Source organism: Cataglyphis hispanica, chromosome 6, assembly GCF_021464435.1.
Source record: "Cataglyphis hispanica isolate Lineage 1 chromosome 6, ULB_Chis1_1.0, whole genome shotgun sequence".
Lineage (NCBI taxonomy): Eukaryota > Metazoa > Arthropoda > Insecta > Hymenoptera > Formicidae > Cataglyphis > Cataglyphis hispanica.
Window position 1 is genome coordinate 4025659 of NC_065959.1, and position 18285 is coordinate 4043943.

Consider the following 18285-nt stretch of genomic DNA (forward strand, 5'->3'; position numbering starts at 1 on the left):
TGAATCCATCTGATACGATCTATCTTTTTTTTATTTATTTATTTATTTAAAAACCGTGATAAATCAACTATTGATAAAAAGTGAAAAATTTACCTCATTATGCAGCAAACTTCGTCTTTTAATCTGAAATCCAATTCTCGCACCGCGACAGATATACAAATCTCCCAATGCAATTTAAGAAATAAGAAATCAAGTCGCTTTAATATTTCAATCAAACTCTCTTCTATTAAAACTTTTCCATAAAAATCTCATGCTTTGTAATTTTGTTTTGTTAAATCCAATATTTTAAATTAAAAAAAAAATATTTATTTTCTTTCAAAAGAAAGATAATTAGTAGTATTTAAAATATTTTATTAGATTTAAAATAAACTTTAAAAGAGTGTATTTATTGGCAAATTTATAATCTTTCCTTTATCTAAAATTAATTTAATTAAACATCTTTTACAGAGCTAAAGTTAAGGAATATAAATAAATAAAAAAAAAATATGTAATTCATTAATAATTTATTAATTAGAAATGTACTTTTATCTATAAAAAATTAAAAATCATGACTTCATTATTGCGAGAACGTTTTTTAACGCTAAAATCTCGTGAAGGAATGACGTCCAATCTAATTATCTTTTGTTGACGAAAAGTCCTTATGTTCCACGAAAGATACGTAAAAGATCTGAAATGATGTAAATCTTGCGAAACACCCGATATACATAATAAAAACAAATTTCATCGCGAACTCATAAACACTCGCTGCTAAGCATCGCTAAGAAAGGTCACTTGGCACTTAGGCAACCGGCACGCTCGCTGCCACCTAGTCAGCCGCCCCGCCAGGCGCCCCATTCAGGCAGGCAGTAGGGAGAGTCAGGAACGGGCCAGACGAACAAGCGGGCGCCAGTCTACCGTGGGCGCACGTCGTGGCACCACGTGTGCTCCGATTCAATGTTTTCATACGGCATACTCAAGTTCAACCTTTTCTTTTTATTCTGATTATACGCAGTCTCAACGCATAATCATTTCAGTGATTATTTATCGAATGTGATCGGACCGAAAACGCGAGAACGTAGTGGTGACGGACTCTCAGTCAGTAGTAGTGTGTGTGATACAGTGCGACGAACAACACGGAGGGATCTATCGATGATCTATGATCGCATAAGCATGAGGTAACGTCCGTTCGAGTGATCGTATCTACGTGATATTATGTGATTTTGATTTTGATTTATCGTTCCACGCTTGTTCGAGTCTCATCGACTTTCATGACGTTCATAAAGACGGCGATCTTCGCTCTTACTGCATACCGTAATTTATTCCGACACGGCGTCACGAATGTGTGTTACGAATCGATGATCAATGTTTGACGCCACGAGCTTTGGAACAAAGTCAGCTGCGTAGCTCGTGCGTCGAGTTAAACGCGAGTTGAGTGTATCGTGTATGGCAGATATTATTTTTCATGATCCTGCGCGCAGATAAGTTACGTCAGTTTTTCCTTTGCAACACGCATGAAAAATAGAAAATGTCATTAAATAATGCATATCGTTTCGCGAATCGGCAAAGTTAAATTTGATATCCCACAAAGGGTATATTATAATACCGTTCTAATGATATCTTCAAGATAATGTAATCATTTAAAAGCCCCTTGCCAGTGTTTCGTTTAGCATAACGAAGTACTCAGAACAATGTTTTTGCTAATGTGAATCAATTTTCCTTAGATTTCTACATCTAATTATAAAAATATGGAAAAATAAAATTAATCACTTTTTTTATCCATAAACAAATTGTTTCACGTTCTCTTTTGCCTGAAAATTTTAATATTTTATAATACCATCAATAATAAAAACTCCTGAAAAAATTAAAAAAGGAGGTAAAAAAAGAAATTATTTTATTATTATATTCTTTTTCTTTTACATCCGAGATAAACCAACGCATTTCCAGCCATAAAAATAAAAATTTTTAAAGATATAGTCTTGGTTGTTTGTTAAGATTAAATCTGACACTCGCATAGAATTACATTACGATTTCATTAAATTTAAAATGCGCGGCAGATATTAAATAATTTTCTCTAACTAACAAATTGCATCACTAGTTAAGCAGAAATGGTAGACACTTTTTTTTCTTTAGCTATTGTTGATGTTTATAATTTGATATTTGCAATCACATTATTTTTATTAATTATGAATTGAATAAAATCAATTGAATATGTCATTGAATATATCAATTGATTCTAAGATAATCATACAATAAAGATACTATTTCCGAAATTATATTAAACACATCTGTATTATATTAGGTTCATATTGCTTTAACATTCAATACAATTGGTATTCTTTACATGCATTATATAACATGATTTGATTAATAGCTTTTCATATATATTATAATTTGAATTGATTAATCATTTTCTCTCATACGTATTACAGTTTAAAAATTTAATAAATTAAAGTTTTCATTTAAATCTATAATTAAATCGTAATTAAATTATTTATCCAATTTCCGTATTTTTGGAAATTTCATATTTTTTCAAAAACGTTAAACGGTAAACCATTTGATATCAATATAATTCCGAATGCTAATTATATGTAGCTACAGTTGTATGCAACTACAGACAAATTTTTTTTATTTATTTCTGTTCCGTTTTAAAATGATTATGATTTGTATCTGAAAGTATCCGCTTTCATTCCACTACACTGAGAAAAAAGAGTTGTTGATTTGATTAAATGTGTTCAACTGATTATTATTTCTTTAATTGAAATATTTAAATATTTAAGTTAAATACGACATATTAAATTTAACATGACGTATTTGACTTAAATACTTAAATATTTCAATTAGAAAAATAATAATCAGTTGAACACATTTAGTCAAATCAACAACTTTTTTTTCTCACTGTACGTACTTTGAGATGACTTGAAGATGTTCCTATATGTCATAATAACTATAATTTTAAAGGATTTGCATGCCGATATCGCACCGTTTCCTCGAATTCAAATACTTTAAGAGAAATAGTAGAAGCCCACATTTCTACCTTAAATGTTCACCATAAATTCTCGCGCAACTTTCAATTTTTCATCATTCTAGTCAGAGATGGTCCAAGCACTATTACATCTATATTCGGTTTTAAATTCGAGAATGCGAGCACAATTCGGCATAAATGTGCTTTCAAAACTTGGTAGGATTATTTGAAATTTAAACAGTATGTGGATTTTGAGTTTCGTATTCTCCTGCCCGTAGATTAAACAGAAGGGCCAAATTAGTTTGAATCCCCATGAGGTTACTTCTGGCTCGTTATTATACTGACCAAGGCAATCCCAAATACAGGTATTCAAATACGTGCGTGACTTTCGATTTGGTCATTCTGTACGCGTGGCACCGCACACAATGCACGAAGCGTGCTATTAACTATATTTGTCCTCGACAATTGGTTAGCGAAGCGATATTATCGAGAATATCCTTGCACGAGTATTTAGTCACTCGACAGTAGAATATAGATATATATGGAGAAATTGTAATCGGAAATTAAAAGTTTTCCTTTATTTCTTTCTAAGCATCTATTTCTCTCGCGATCCGTCATTTGACGTGACAAAATGAAGTTACGTAACAAAGCCAGCGTGGCAAAACTTTGCCCTCAACTCGAAATCACGACTTGATTTGCCTAACAAAGATATGCGTACAATAACAACGCGCTGTTTTAGTAAAAAAAGAAAGCGAAACTTAGATCTCTTTAAATTCTATTTTAATTACGTCATTGCGATATTTTTCCCTTTAAGAAAATGAAAACAAAAGAAGCTGCCGGAAATCTTTTAGTGCTTCAGCCAGGTCAGCTTTCATTATTACTGATATTAATTTGATCATTATTTACAGCACGGTAAAACTAAAGATTGATTACGGAAAGGTTATTAATATCAATTTATAAAGAAGAAGGAATTTATTATATGGAAACCGAGTTGCAATATCTCTAGCTGCACGTTACAGAAAAAAAAATATAACACAGTTAAACCGTTCCATTTCATATAACGCGCACGGGGATATCGTTTATATTTATTTTCAAAGTATTTTTTGCAAATTTTTGTTGATGACCAAAAATATTTTCCTTACCTATACAATATAAAACTAGGCACTGGTAATATTGAAAGAAATATGATACAAAAATAAATATAAAGATGTAGGTTATGTATATATAATAAAACTATTCGAGATAATAAACGATACAAAACGAATTCCTTAATTGTCGCGAATTGAAAAGATGTTAAATAATTTTTCAGGAATAGCAATTGAGAGTTCGGCGAGATACAATCAGATTCTAGAGAGATACTCTTGCCGCGGGGCATGCCAGAATCCAAGAAACAAACGCGAACTTAGTTAGAACTGCGTGCAAGACATGTCAAACAATTTAGCTGCAACTGCAAGGCTGTGCTCTATATAGATCTTAGTAAGTCTAGTCAAATTGCAAAGCGACAAAAAACGGATGTAACAAAGAGAAGAGAAGCCTTTAACTGATGAAAACGAGGTAAATGGACCGAAATGTACGGAAATGCTCTATAAATCAGCGCGTATCTATTACTATAAAGTTTCTCAAACCATACCAATATTTCTGTACGCGGAACGTTTCCGAATCATTGGAGGTGCTTCCACAGCCGCAGATTTGATTTTAAACCCTCCCGAGAATAGATCCTCGCTAGCCGACTCGTGCCCTTCTTGAACATCCTTTATAGTAGATGTACGGGCAACTGCTCATGAAAATGCATAATCTTGACGACACTGTAGTAACGTCAAACACGGGAAGTTTCAAGTTAAAAACTTCTGTGGAAAGTTTTCCGGACTATCGGCGAGGATAGTATGAACACGACATTTTCTCACTTATTCTCGAGCACGCTGACATAAAAAGGATCTCTGACAAATTAAGCTGGATATATATGTATATACAAATTTCACATGTCCATCAAAACTTTAGTTTATTTTTATGGACATGGCGAGAAGAAGATGACAGAAGAGGAAGAAAAAGGAAAAACGATAAATGGAGAACGCAATCACAATAAAACTCAATGTGAAAGTCGCGAATAGAGGATTAGCATCATAAGTGTGTGTAAGTGCACGCGCTTACAGTTTAAAATGTGGCCATTACAAGTAGTATATCGTGTGAGCCAAAAATAAAAGTAGCGAGGCATGCAACTTTGTGTTCTGATAGCGTTTCTATCCCTGTCGGACACGACGTCTGCACCGAGATCGATACATAGCTATACGACGAAGAGGAAGGTCGTATGTTCTTTCAGGGTCCTCCGACACAGGCGCAACCTTTATATATACCTGACCTCGAGTTTCTGCTGTACACTCTTATAGTCAGTATCGAGTATAGTCTGTAATTTTTGTTCCATCTGTCGACTACAAGTGCTCTATTCATCCTAACAATCGGACGTTTCCGAGAATCAATAGAAAAATGCTGTAAAACAATCTTATATCACATGCAAAACGGAATATTGAAAATACATATAAAACGATAGTACTACCGATTACTCTATCATTTGTTGTACATTGTGTAATATGAAAAGAAAAAAATTTTGAAAGAATTTATAATGTAATTTTTGCAAAAAAGATTAAAATATTTTTGTTCTACATGTTACTTGTAATTCGTATAGTTTAGTGAGCATAATTACAAATAAATGATTTCTAGACGTCACAAAATTTAAATGCAAAGATATTTTCCTTTTTGAATTTGAATTGAAGATGCATGTAAAAATCAAATAGAAAACGAAGAACGTTAAACGTTTTGTAGATTCAATCCTACATATCATGTGGCTTCTGAGGTCAAAAGGATCAAGTTGTAATTAGTCCGATTCAGATTAGATTAAGATCAGATTAAGAGTTACATCAGATAAATCATATAATAATAGTAATAATAATAATAATAATAATAATAATAATAATAATATATATATATATATATATATATATATATATATGACGTTTACAAATTTATTTTCATGATTAAGATAGAAAAGTCTTTTCCAGATGGTTTAATTTATTAAATATATTTTATTATAACTTATTATATAAATTTTATTTGAGCACGCAATATTCTGATATCACGAGTTATCAAAAAAAATGGATAATTTTTGATTCTTTTAAAAAGAGAAATGAATTTAAAATTTAATCGATATTTTCCAATTACATTTGTAACTGATTCCAATTTTTGGTGTAAAATTATGATTTTGCTGATTCAACTGATGCATTTACTAGTAGATAATTTATGTGTAAATGCCGCGGCACCGCATTATCAAGGTGTTACCGCGAAATGTTCTCCAATAATTGCGAATCGGCTAATCGCGAACAGCATGACACTATAAAAGCGGTTTATCCCGCATCGTCGCGTTCAACGCTTAAAGTTGCGCAAGATTTATACTTTTCGCACGGAAAATACAATGGGCAATAAATTCAAGCCAGCAACAATATCTAATCCGACAAGATGAAGAACTATTAGAGCAGCTGTATATAAAGGCAAAAAGAAACGGATACAAATAATGTCAGGAAAAAGTTACACTGAGCAATGCCAATTTAAATGATAATTTCTGAAAGCGAAATTTCTTTTCACAAGGCTAGCCATTATTTGATAATACGTTTAAATAAAAGAAAAAAGATGTTGAATTAACGTATTTGATAATGTCTTACTGGCACGCACTAAACGACATAAATTTAAATTCCGACATTTAACTATTTAATTCATGGAAAAAAAAAACACAATTTTTCGAGCATTTTAATAATGGGAGATAAATTGTATATCTTATACGATATTTTTTGAAGTGTAGCAACAAGTTGTTAAATGCTGTATAATAATCAAAAAGTTCATTGGCCGTTTTTCTAATATAGTTCACACGCAATAGTGATGCCATTACCCAGATTATGTACATCATGGCGTACAATTATTTTAAGCATCCAGTTTCAGGAATAGTTTTACAACATTGACAAATTATGATTTTTCGACTAAAATCTTTTTTTTTTTTTGTGAAATATTTGATACTGAATTTCATACTGAACAAATATAATACATCATTTAATCTGAAAAATATCTAATATTCCCGATTAATTACATCTTTTTCTCCTAGGAATAAAAAAAAGATCGAAAATTATTATTTCCACAATATTTATTGAACTCGTGAGTACATACCTTGTTCGAAGCGAAAAACACAATAAATTTTATTTTGTATAAGATTCCCATGAGAAATTTGAAACGGTGAAAATTGAACAAGCTCTTCGACAAAATTAGATATCGATCAATGCTCGGATTTTTATAAATTCCATAATAATCATCGAAAAAAAAAAAAGAACGAAAGTCAAACAGAAATGTAAATAGACAAATTTTGCAGAGTTGAAATGCGCAGTGCGCTAATGAAAACCTAATAGCATACATCCCAAAAAGCGAGTTTATTACCATATGTGTGATAAAGTAAATAAAAGTCCGTGCAAATTACAGAAGCCATTTGGCCGATGCGAGTGAATTCTGTTTGATAGCCGTCTACTTTACCGCAGCACGACGACTGCTGGCGAATGTAAAAATATGAGGCCGACACGAGCTTACTTTATTCCGTTGCCGATCGAAAGGGGAATATTGGCGTGCATAACCGTGTCACGTGTATGCGCGCGAAACACGCGAGCTTCTATTACGACACACCCGAAAAATTCAAAACCACCTTTCACTCCGACCCGCCCGAAAGAAACCGTAAGGGAGATGTTTTTGCGGAAAGACCTTGAGGTTCTGCTAGCAAAAGAGTATCCAGATAGAATTTCATTTGCAGTACCTTGGAGAATAGTATCCGCACATGCGCGTTATATCGAAGGATAAAGCTTCAACCTTAAAGCGGTTGCCTTCGAATAGTTCGGCGGATTTCGTGAACAATAACACGCGTCGGTCTTCGCATTATATAGCCTTCCATCATGGAGATTTTGCATTGTAACGTAACGTAAAGGTATTAGGAACGCGCGCCGTACTCGAGCATTGTCCAAAAATGGCAATACTGGACTTATCTCCTGAATAAAATCGAATTTTAAATGTGCTATATTTTCGATCCTCGTTTCTGCGATTTGAAATTTTTATTTACGCATTATTAAGCCTCCGCGCATTCGTTTTATACGAACATTTTATATAGCGCATTGAACGCATAAGTAAAGCTAAATCTGAATGTAATCGTAAAATCGCAAAGCCGATTTAGAGCAGTTTAAATTAACTAATGTAGGATCAAAAGTTCCTATATATTATTCCGTTATATTATCGTTCGATAATGTAGGGAATTGGCCGTAATCATGAATTTTCAAATTATTTAAATTCAAATTATATAAATATTTAAATTGCGAGTTACGTAAATAATAACATGGCAATATATACTTTTTGCAACATTAAAAAAATATATAATTCATAAATGTTAGCAAACATTATTAATATCTATAATATATTATAATATATTATAGAATATTATAATATCAAATTAAATGATATGCAAATTGATATTATTGACAGTAACATTATTGATTGTAGAGATTGGTCTTATTTAAAATCGCATTTTGCCGAGACGAGAAAAATGCAAAATTTTAAAAATTTAAAAAGATTTTTCGTATTTACATAGATAGTGCGTGATATTCTCTGTTGTATGACAAGTCTAGTCTAAAGTGAGAAGGTGGTGAGATCCGTTGAATCTCCGGTTGTTCAAGGATTAATAAATAATGAGAAAAATCTCACCGAGATTGCGGCAGTGGCACGCGTTTCTCCGTAATTTAACCAACACACCACTTCGCAAACGTATTTCTCCGTAAGCTCCTCTTTAAGCTGCATCGTACTGTTTATGTGACCTCGCACGCCGACGAAAAAGCTCGACCAAGCTCGATATCGTGTTCCAGGGTCTCACGAAACTTGCCAAGCGTACAATAAAGAGATGCCTTCCTCTCTCGCGGTCCCTTCATCTAGACTTTAAAACTTAGCGAACCAAAGTTTTTTCATCGCGTAATTAATTAGGTCATTAGAGTATTTTTTTAATGTCGCGGAACACAATCGCGCAGCAAAATGCATTTTTGCTGACAGCCACTATTCTTTGACGATAATGTCAAGCGACGTGTCATTGTCCGAACAAAGAGTAATTATTGAGAACATTTAAGCAAAATTAGATTAAGAAATTTTTGTCACGAAATATAATAAGATTATATATTTTTTATAGTTATTTTTTTTTAATTAATTTTTACTTATTTGTGAAAATCAGAAAATATACCGATAATATAATTCCATATGATCCGATTGTACTACGGTATATCGATTACATACACGTTACGTGTAATATTAAAGGATTAAAATTTAAAAGGTAATGATATAACGCAAATATATGAAACATAATTGGAGCATCTCTAAATATATGAAACTATAAATTACTCTGCAATATCGAAATCGCAAATATTCTTTATTGGCGTATTATGTGTAATGATTAACTATTTTACGTCTATTACTTTGTAGTTAAATTGCACATTAGCGCCATATTTCCACTTTGATCTGCAGCAATTTGCCGAATATATAAACGGATTTTGTAATAATGTTTCGCTACTTTTAGAATTAAATGAAATATCACATATGAGAGATAGTCTTTCACTTCAAACGCGCTTTATGCAAAATTCACATGCATTTACAGTTTATTACACATATACATATATCAAAAATTGCATTAGTTCAAAAATCATTAATCAAATTTTTTAATTTTATCTTGAAAGCAAGCACACATACATGTAGTACTAAGTCTTGACTTTTATATAAAATGAAAGAAAGAAAAGAACGAAGATTGTACTTCCCTTATTAAGCTATGCCGGATGTAATAGAAAGGCTAATTTATATACTCTGCACGTATTATATGTTGTTTGTATATATCCACATTCGCTTTTGTGCACGCAAAGTATATAAAATTAACTTCCTTTATCTAAATATCAAGTCCAACTCGTGACCACTATGAATCAACAAGCAGCCCCAGTTGAAGTTATATCACGCATACAATGTGCATTCTACATAAATCATATGATCCTAAAGTTTTATTAGTGTAATATATAACAAGATATTATAGCTCTTCATTTTTTTTTTTTTTTTTCTCCCAAAAAAATAGTATATGATTAATATATTCTCTCTATCTTTGTCTCCCTTTCTCTCATTCTCTCTAAACTCATTTCATAAATTTCAAAAAAAAATTTTCTCTCTAATCTGAAGATGAGTATTATTGACATAATTGATGAGTGTGAACGAATAATTTAAATTTTTTATAGATATATTTATTGCACTATGAAAGCGTTAAATAAGATGTCATTTTTACGTAATGAAGTAATGTAAATGAAATATCATTCTTATTAAGGACAGCTATAAATTTTAATTAGTTTTATAATATTGATTATAGCTGTCGAATTTGAGACGCATAATTTTTTTTAAATCATTCATTTTTTAAACATTGATCCATCTAAAATAAAGACGCAAAAATTATATTCCGACATTTGGCCATTACGACACATCATCTGAAATTCTATATTTGAACACATTATCTGATAATTGTTAACCACAATTAATGTAATTAATAGCTAATTCAAAGGACTGAACCTCACGAATCTTTGTTGCGGTAAATATTTCGTATTATCGATAAATTTAAATCGGGCAATTCGTGATTTAAATCTCGGTCAATAACCATGATGCACGGATATTATGGATAAACATCCGAATTTAACGGGTTTTCAGAATTTTGCCGTTCAATATTGTTCACCTGATTAGATTAGTTCGGGATATAATTAACCGCGAAAATCACGAACGCTTTAGATTGAGTTGAATATTTGACAACGCAATGACGACATATGCAATTCCCTGGGCAGATTTCTGCACCCGGAATATCTGCAGTAACACGATATTACAACGCCTCGTCCCCACTTTCGAGGGGGCATCGATTACACGGGACATTGCGGAGTTGCACGCTGACCTACCTGGGGCCTTTATGACTCGCTTTTATATACGAGTTTGTTTTACGGCATGCATAATAAATTGATGAGATGCTGAAGAAATGTGGACGGTTAATGCTTCAAAGGATTGCAACTGCGCTCGAATAAGTTATCGATTTTTGGTTATAATATATGGCAATAGATGAACAAGAAAATCTCCCTCATTCTCGCCTGCAAGTGAGTGTGTAAGTATGAGTGAGTGAGTGAGAGAGAGAGAGAGAGAGAGAGAAAGACTGATATATAAAAGCTATAATTTTAAATTTAATAGTGATGCAAATAAAATTTTAATGTATGATTGTCTTAAAGTTTTACTAAGCTCTGATTATATTTTTGATTCCAAAATTATTAACATATTAAATATATATTATGCACAATTATAACAATATAAAATAAAAATACAAAATCTGTGAAAATATAGAAGAAAAATAGTGAATCTAAAATTAATATTTGAATTTTCAGAGAGGTTTTTATACTTATTATGTCAATCCATTGAAAGCGCGCTATTCATCTATTATAAATACGGTATATTTTAAAGCAATGATGAAGTAAAGATATAAAAAACTGCAGAAAAATAGAAAAAAAAAACAAAATTAAAATTAATATCTGTTATATTATATGTATGTACAATTGTACGTATCAATGTTATCCCGCTATTATATCCACATCGTCAATTTTTCAATATTTCATATCAGTACATGTTATTTATTCCGATATGAAAAAAATTGGCACTTCTATATCCGCGATGTAGAGTCGGATACGGATGTCACATATATCAAGTTATCTCACTAATTATCACTTTGCTTCCAACTTTCGGATCCAAATAATATTGGTTAATATTGATTGTTTTTAATTAACGAATACAAATCAATAATTTAAAAAGTAAATTTTTCTTGTATTATTCTATTTTGTTCTTGTTGCAAATATTAAGTATTGTATTTCGATTATATTTTTCATTATAGAGAATAGTGTTATCTTAATAATAAAAGTAACTGATGCTTTGATATATACTTTAGTTTCTGTTCCAACAAAGAAATATTTTGCTTGCCACAATATATGTATAGCTTTAAATTTTATGTTGCCATAAAAAATACTTAGGCCATAAAATAACAAAATTTGATCTTGCTATTTTGAAAAAGACTTGGTATACGTATATCAATTTATTTTTTATACATATATATATATATATACAAAATTATTAGTTAAATATAAAAAAAAATTGTGTTGAATATTAATAAAACATGACATAAAATTAATTTTTATACGCGTTATTATCAACAAAAGATTTTTAATTATTTTCAAATTCTTAGTGCGAATAATTTAGTTTCATGTCCACGCATATTTTCGCCATTACGCTGAACGTACAGAGTTTACTGACTCGTTTCTACCATGTTAACCATCAAACACGTGAGCAACATGCACCTCGAATTCGATTTTAATAAAAGTTTATTCATTAAACCTCTTTGTGTGCTAGAATTTTATATATTCTTTTCGATTGATTTTATTGATATATCGGAAACAATTCGGACACGATCGATTCCTAGCACCATACACGGTGGACGTGATACGCATTTCTAAAATTTTTATGAGACTAAAAGTGAGTTAACCAGAAAGAATAATAACACAAATATGTAAATTGCTAAAATATCAAAAAATAAGGTTATTTTCCTTGTAAAATTACGCGATAATAACTAATTTGAATTATTAGTTATTTTAAATTATATTTGAACTTATAAATGTATTTTGACAAAATATAAATTATGCAAATCGGATTTGCCAAATCCCTTACGCATCTGCAATATACATATATCATTCCTTCATGTAATTTTGTTATATATGCGTTCTCCATTTGACAGATAATTAAATGTCAAAGATCGAGAAATCTATTTTCCGATAAATAATATATATATACTTTTGTTCATATGTGTGTCTTCCATAAAATTTAATCATTACATTTCTTAGTAATATCATTTCCTAGTAATATTTTCAAAGAAATACTAAAATTCTACATATCGTACAATGACCTTTTTATTAGGCTATTAATAGTTTGCGCACGCGATCTTAACTCACGCCACGAACATTAAGGCGTTTAACATAACCAGAAAAATATATTCAAAAAATGTCGTGTTATAAAAGCAATTGTTTAAATTATTAATATACGCAAGCATGAATCGATAGCTTCATGTTCTCCTCTTATATCTATATAGATATTTATTGTGTAATATGTGTATTGATGACATCGCGCAGTTTAACTCTATAAGAATATAAAGACATCCTTTATCTTTCAATCGATCATTTGATGCACAAAGAGATTTTAAATTTTAAGATATAAAATACATATTATTTAAATATCCATAATTTTTTTCGATAATTTTCCTCGTGTGTGTGTGTGTAATTTTCCTCGTGTGTGTAAGTTTAATTTTGTCATTGTGATTTGCAAACATGTTTCGAAACGAGTTTTCTCTGAAAATTTGATCAAGAGGCAAGCATGTTTATTTGTAGAATGTTTTAATTGCGAATTTCGATGATATATCATTACATATTTTTATAATACATTCTGATACCAGTACCGTTCATTTCATCGTTTGAAACGGAACAAAACGAATATTTTCAATGATTCATTGGCCAAGTGAAACATTGTTTAAAATAGTAACTTTTGCGCGAAGCGATATTTTTTTTTTTCTATACGCGCGACGAACAGCATAAGAGAATTGCCTGCGGCTATCGCCGACACAAAATGGTCCAAACGAAACTAAAATTAACTGCGCGACCAAAGCGAGACCCAAAGCCCATTTTACCCGGCGGCTAACAGCGTTCTCCTAATTCCGTTCTCCGTGTTTTCAGCGCCAGCGATGAAACCCAGATCACGCCGAAAATTAGTTTTTCTATTGCATCAGGAAAGAAACATTTTCCCATACTCTCTTAAAAAAAAAGGAAGAAGATGAGAATAAAAAATAAGAGCATCAATTTTATTCTTAATAATTTTGATCAAAGATTATATATACCTCCTCTTAAAAAATTTTAGATTAATCAAAACTTTAAATAGTCAATATTTCAAGTTTCGACAAATTATTTAACTCTACGAACGCGAAATATAAAAACAAATTAATATCGAGTTTTCGTTAAATGCTTCACATACGTATTACGATTTTTTCTCTTAATTCATACCACGATGGACGAGATTACCAAGCAGTAAAGACGCCATTTAAGTTCCGAGGCAAAAGGTGAGGGCTACGGAGGAACAGAAGGGAGGGAGGGAGGGGCAATAGACAGGTTTACTTTCAGCCGCCATCTAGAATAGAATTGCAAGATTCGCAAGCTGTGAATAATAATAAAAAAGAAGGAAGAGAGAGAAAGAGGCGACGAAATCGCAGATTTAATAAAGGCCACTTGAAAGCGTGCTAAGCGAAAACCGATTTCATTATAATATCCCCCTTCGTCGATTCGTTCGTGTGTGGCGCGCGTCGGATGCTAAAACTATATCATCAGATCGTACTTTCTTTTATGTTCTTCTTCCTGCACTTTTTATCGTCGTCCGTTTCGTTTTTTCTTTCACGCTCGAGGGAGACGCAAGACAAATCGTACGTAGGAAAAATAGATATCAAAAACAGATAAAGAACGATTGTGTCAATTTTAGTGTCAAAAATATAAATTTCTTTCCTATTTTTCTATCGTCACATATAAAGTTAATTGTGAGATTAAAAAGAAAACAGCAAAGCACGCTTACTTAGATTTAGCTAATCCGCATTATTGATGAGCCTAACAATGTGTGCGAATAGGGCGAATAGGCAGCTGATAACGATTTTGCAATTTTCTAACATATTCCTTCCTCATTTCCTCGGGAACTAACACCATTCGCACAACGCTCGCTATCGATAATTAAGAAAGTTTCATCATAGCTGGAAGGCTTCGATTTTCCATCAGCTTCGTACGCCTTATCGAATCGACGCGGATAAAATCTAAACGCCCACGAGGTGCTGCAAGTAACGTGATAATTTCCCTTTCATGTCTTCCGTGAAACGCTGTCAAGTGTAGCAGTGAGTGTGCGTCAACACCATCTTTGATAGTTGCACCCTCCTGAAGATTTACGGATTGATGATGCAACTTTGTATGCATTTTAAATTTTCTGTAGCGTCATAAAATCGCGCAAATAATCTTTTCATCGTAAATTATCGAAAATTGAAAGAACTTTGCGATTTCAATATAGCAGCGATAAATTTTAAAGATAATATAATATTATTCTTTCTTTAATTTTAAATCGATGTTATTTTAGATTTTAATTTAAAAATGGAAAAGGAATGTTTAAAATTTAACGGTAAAAAGTTGAAAGAAGAGAAAGAATCTTTGTCCAATCAAATTTTTAATTGAAATTGGCCGAAAAACTCGCAGACAAAAAAGTACATTGAATATACAGCACGTTGAGCAGATGTGCTAGATAGCGAATCGATGAATTTAACACTATCATGCGACGCGAATAACTCTGTTAGATCATGAGATCATCTATTAGATTCATGGTAGCAAATATAGAACAACGAATGTTTTATTTAATGTTTCTAGTCGGAAAAATTAAATTTTTATTGAAAATCTTAGAAAAATATTTTATAAGAAAAAATGCAAAGAAAGTCACAGCCGTTGTAGGATTAAAAATCATTATTCTAGAAGATTACAATGAATAATTCTCTCGCATTTTTCTAGCTAAAAGTAACGATCGTGTTGCGTGTAACGTATTGAATTTAAGAGTAACAGAATATGAAAATGACACCGCGAAATTTATGTGTAACATAAACTATATGTATGTATGTTAACGTAACACACTTTTGTACTTATGCTTGAACACTGAGGCGCGATTCTGGTGTATAAATTCTGTCGAGGGAATGAAAACAACACTAGTAAACTATTGCTGCAAAGAGCATTGTCAGACAAGATTGTAAACAAAGACGTAAATTGCGGATCCCAACGGGATTAGAGAAATGTATTCTCATAAACAAGAGAGCAAACTTCAGTTATTAAGGATTAACTTACCTTTGCTGGTATTAACGCATTTATTAAGCATGTTAAATTCATTTTTATGCTGATATGTTACATCTTTAGCGTTTGCGATGTGGAAAAACAAATTAAAATTTTTTTTTGTAAATTAATACGTATAAATATATAATTTTTTTGTGTTTACACAATCAAAATAATATACAAAACGATTAAATAAACAAAAATTCTAGTAACAATAATATAAATTTTATTCTGCCAATCGACGTCATGTCGAATGTATCGATTAATAAACTAAAAAATTAAGATATGAAATGTAATGTGATAATCACATCATGGGATTGCATAACGGTAATGCAAATGACAGCATACATATTAACGCATTTTTATATTAACTCGACGTGTTCGTTACCACTCACGCGCCTTGGCACATCTTATTTGCACGCTAGTACATTAATTCGTTAATATTAATGCACTTTTTTGTTACACGACCTCGTTATTTTACTTACTCCCGTTTATTAAATTTTTCTAATTCTCAACGAGCGAACTCGTTAAAAAAAGAAGGCTATTCAATTTTAATCAACGCTTAGACGCGCGTGACATTTATATACCTGCGGTAATAATATGCCGGCTCATAAATTCGGTATGCGGGTCACATTACTTTCAGGGAGCATCTCTCGTAATCGCATTTTTAAACATATAGCTCTCTCGCTGCACCAAAATTTCTCCGCTGGAAAAAAAAGAGGCGAAAGGGTGCAAAAATATATTTCCACGAGCGTTACGGCTGATCGGATTATAGGAGAGCTTTCCGCTACACGCGCAGATTACGATACGTAGCCGCGTAATATTGATATGCCGTGTTATCGATGGTATCGCACATTCGCGTTGGGCAACCGCGTATTTGCTAAATCACCGAATAAAGCAATGCATTTGCGCTGTTAAAATCAATTAGGGAGACGTAAGCATTCTAATAAATTAATCCCGCAGTTTGTACGCTTATCTTATAATTATTTTCGTAATTAACCGCAATTATTAGCACATAGTATCTTTTTATTAATCCTAACAAAATCACTTCCAATAATTGCGTGTACGAAAAAATCGTACTTGCTGCCTTTTAAATTTTTATCTTGATGGAGTTTATAAGCAAAAATATCACTTTATCAGAGAAATTACTAAATAATCATATTATTCCTATTTCTATCTTTATTCTCATAAAAAAATATATAAATTTCTTTGCAAAAAAGATTGGAATATACAGATAAAAAAATTGAGATTGTGATTTTTATTTTGTTTGAAACATGTAGATATAACTCAGAGCTTTGAAACTTCCGATATATAATATCTGGATGTGTAATGGACAAAATCCTATAAAATATTTAATTTTACGAGCCAGGTGCACATAATAGACAATCTCATATCTCTTTTCTCTGGCTTAATCCCCAATAACATTCAATCGTGAGATATATCAACAGTAATTTGCATCATTTCGCGCAAACTTGTCGGAAAACAGACGAGCTTGAATCCGCGCGACGCATTAATTACTTCGTTTCGCAACTTCTTTGGCCGACACTCAAAGGCGCACGATATTTCGCGATGAAGAAGAGAGAAAATCTCACAAACGTAGCTAACAGACTTTTCTCTCATTCGCTTTCAAACGCTAGAAAAGAAAATTCGAATAAACCAACGAAACGCAGCTTTTGATAAAAACAACGCGAGATCTCTCCATCTTAAGGTATTAAAATGCTATTAATTACGATAAGTCTTCGTCCACACCAGCTATTCTGCGAGAAATAGGCTTAGAAACGATGGATGCATAGAGAGAATATCATTGGCCGAGCGTGGGATATCCGTCAAATCTCATTTCGAAGCCGGCAACGAACTATGCGTGTGGTCGATCGCGCGTTCGCGCGACATAATGAGAGTCGACGCAACTTAAGTTTCGCGCCACGATATCGATGATAACCGACCGATCCGACGACCGTAAAATTAGTTTCCGATTTCATTAAAGCGTTTGACCGAGAAACGAGGAAGGGAAAGGGGAAGAATCGATTCGTACGCTTGCTGTTATCACCGCGTGCGGAAACCAACACACATTTGCTACAGAAACAAAAGCAAGATCACGATCTCGCTTATCATTGCACGGATTGCGAGTAATACGAATTTCTCTCTTCTCTCTCTCTCTCTTTTTCTCTCTCTGTTAACTTCCTGCAATATATTTGCGGTACGTGCGATGCTTGGGTTAAGTCAGAATATAAACGTAAATACAATATCACGTGAATTCATTAATAAATACGTGAACGTCGCGATACTGGATGGGTATATACT

At 32.1% G+C, this 18285-nt stretch overlaps 1 protein-coding gene across 1 annotated transcript in view; it reads left to right on the plus strand.

Moving 5' to 3' along the window:
* Positions 1–931: 931 nt before the first annotated feature.
* LOC126850225 (protein artichoke-like) overlaps positions 932–18285 on the plus strand; it is a 79247-nt gene continuing 61893 nt past the window's right edge. Inside the window, exon 1 of the mRNA XM_050592975.1 lies at positions 932–1154. The gene's annotated coding sequence lies outside the window, so the exon portion shown is untranslated. The remainder of the gene's footprint in view (positions 1155–18285) is intronic.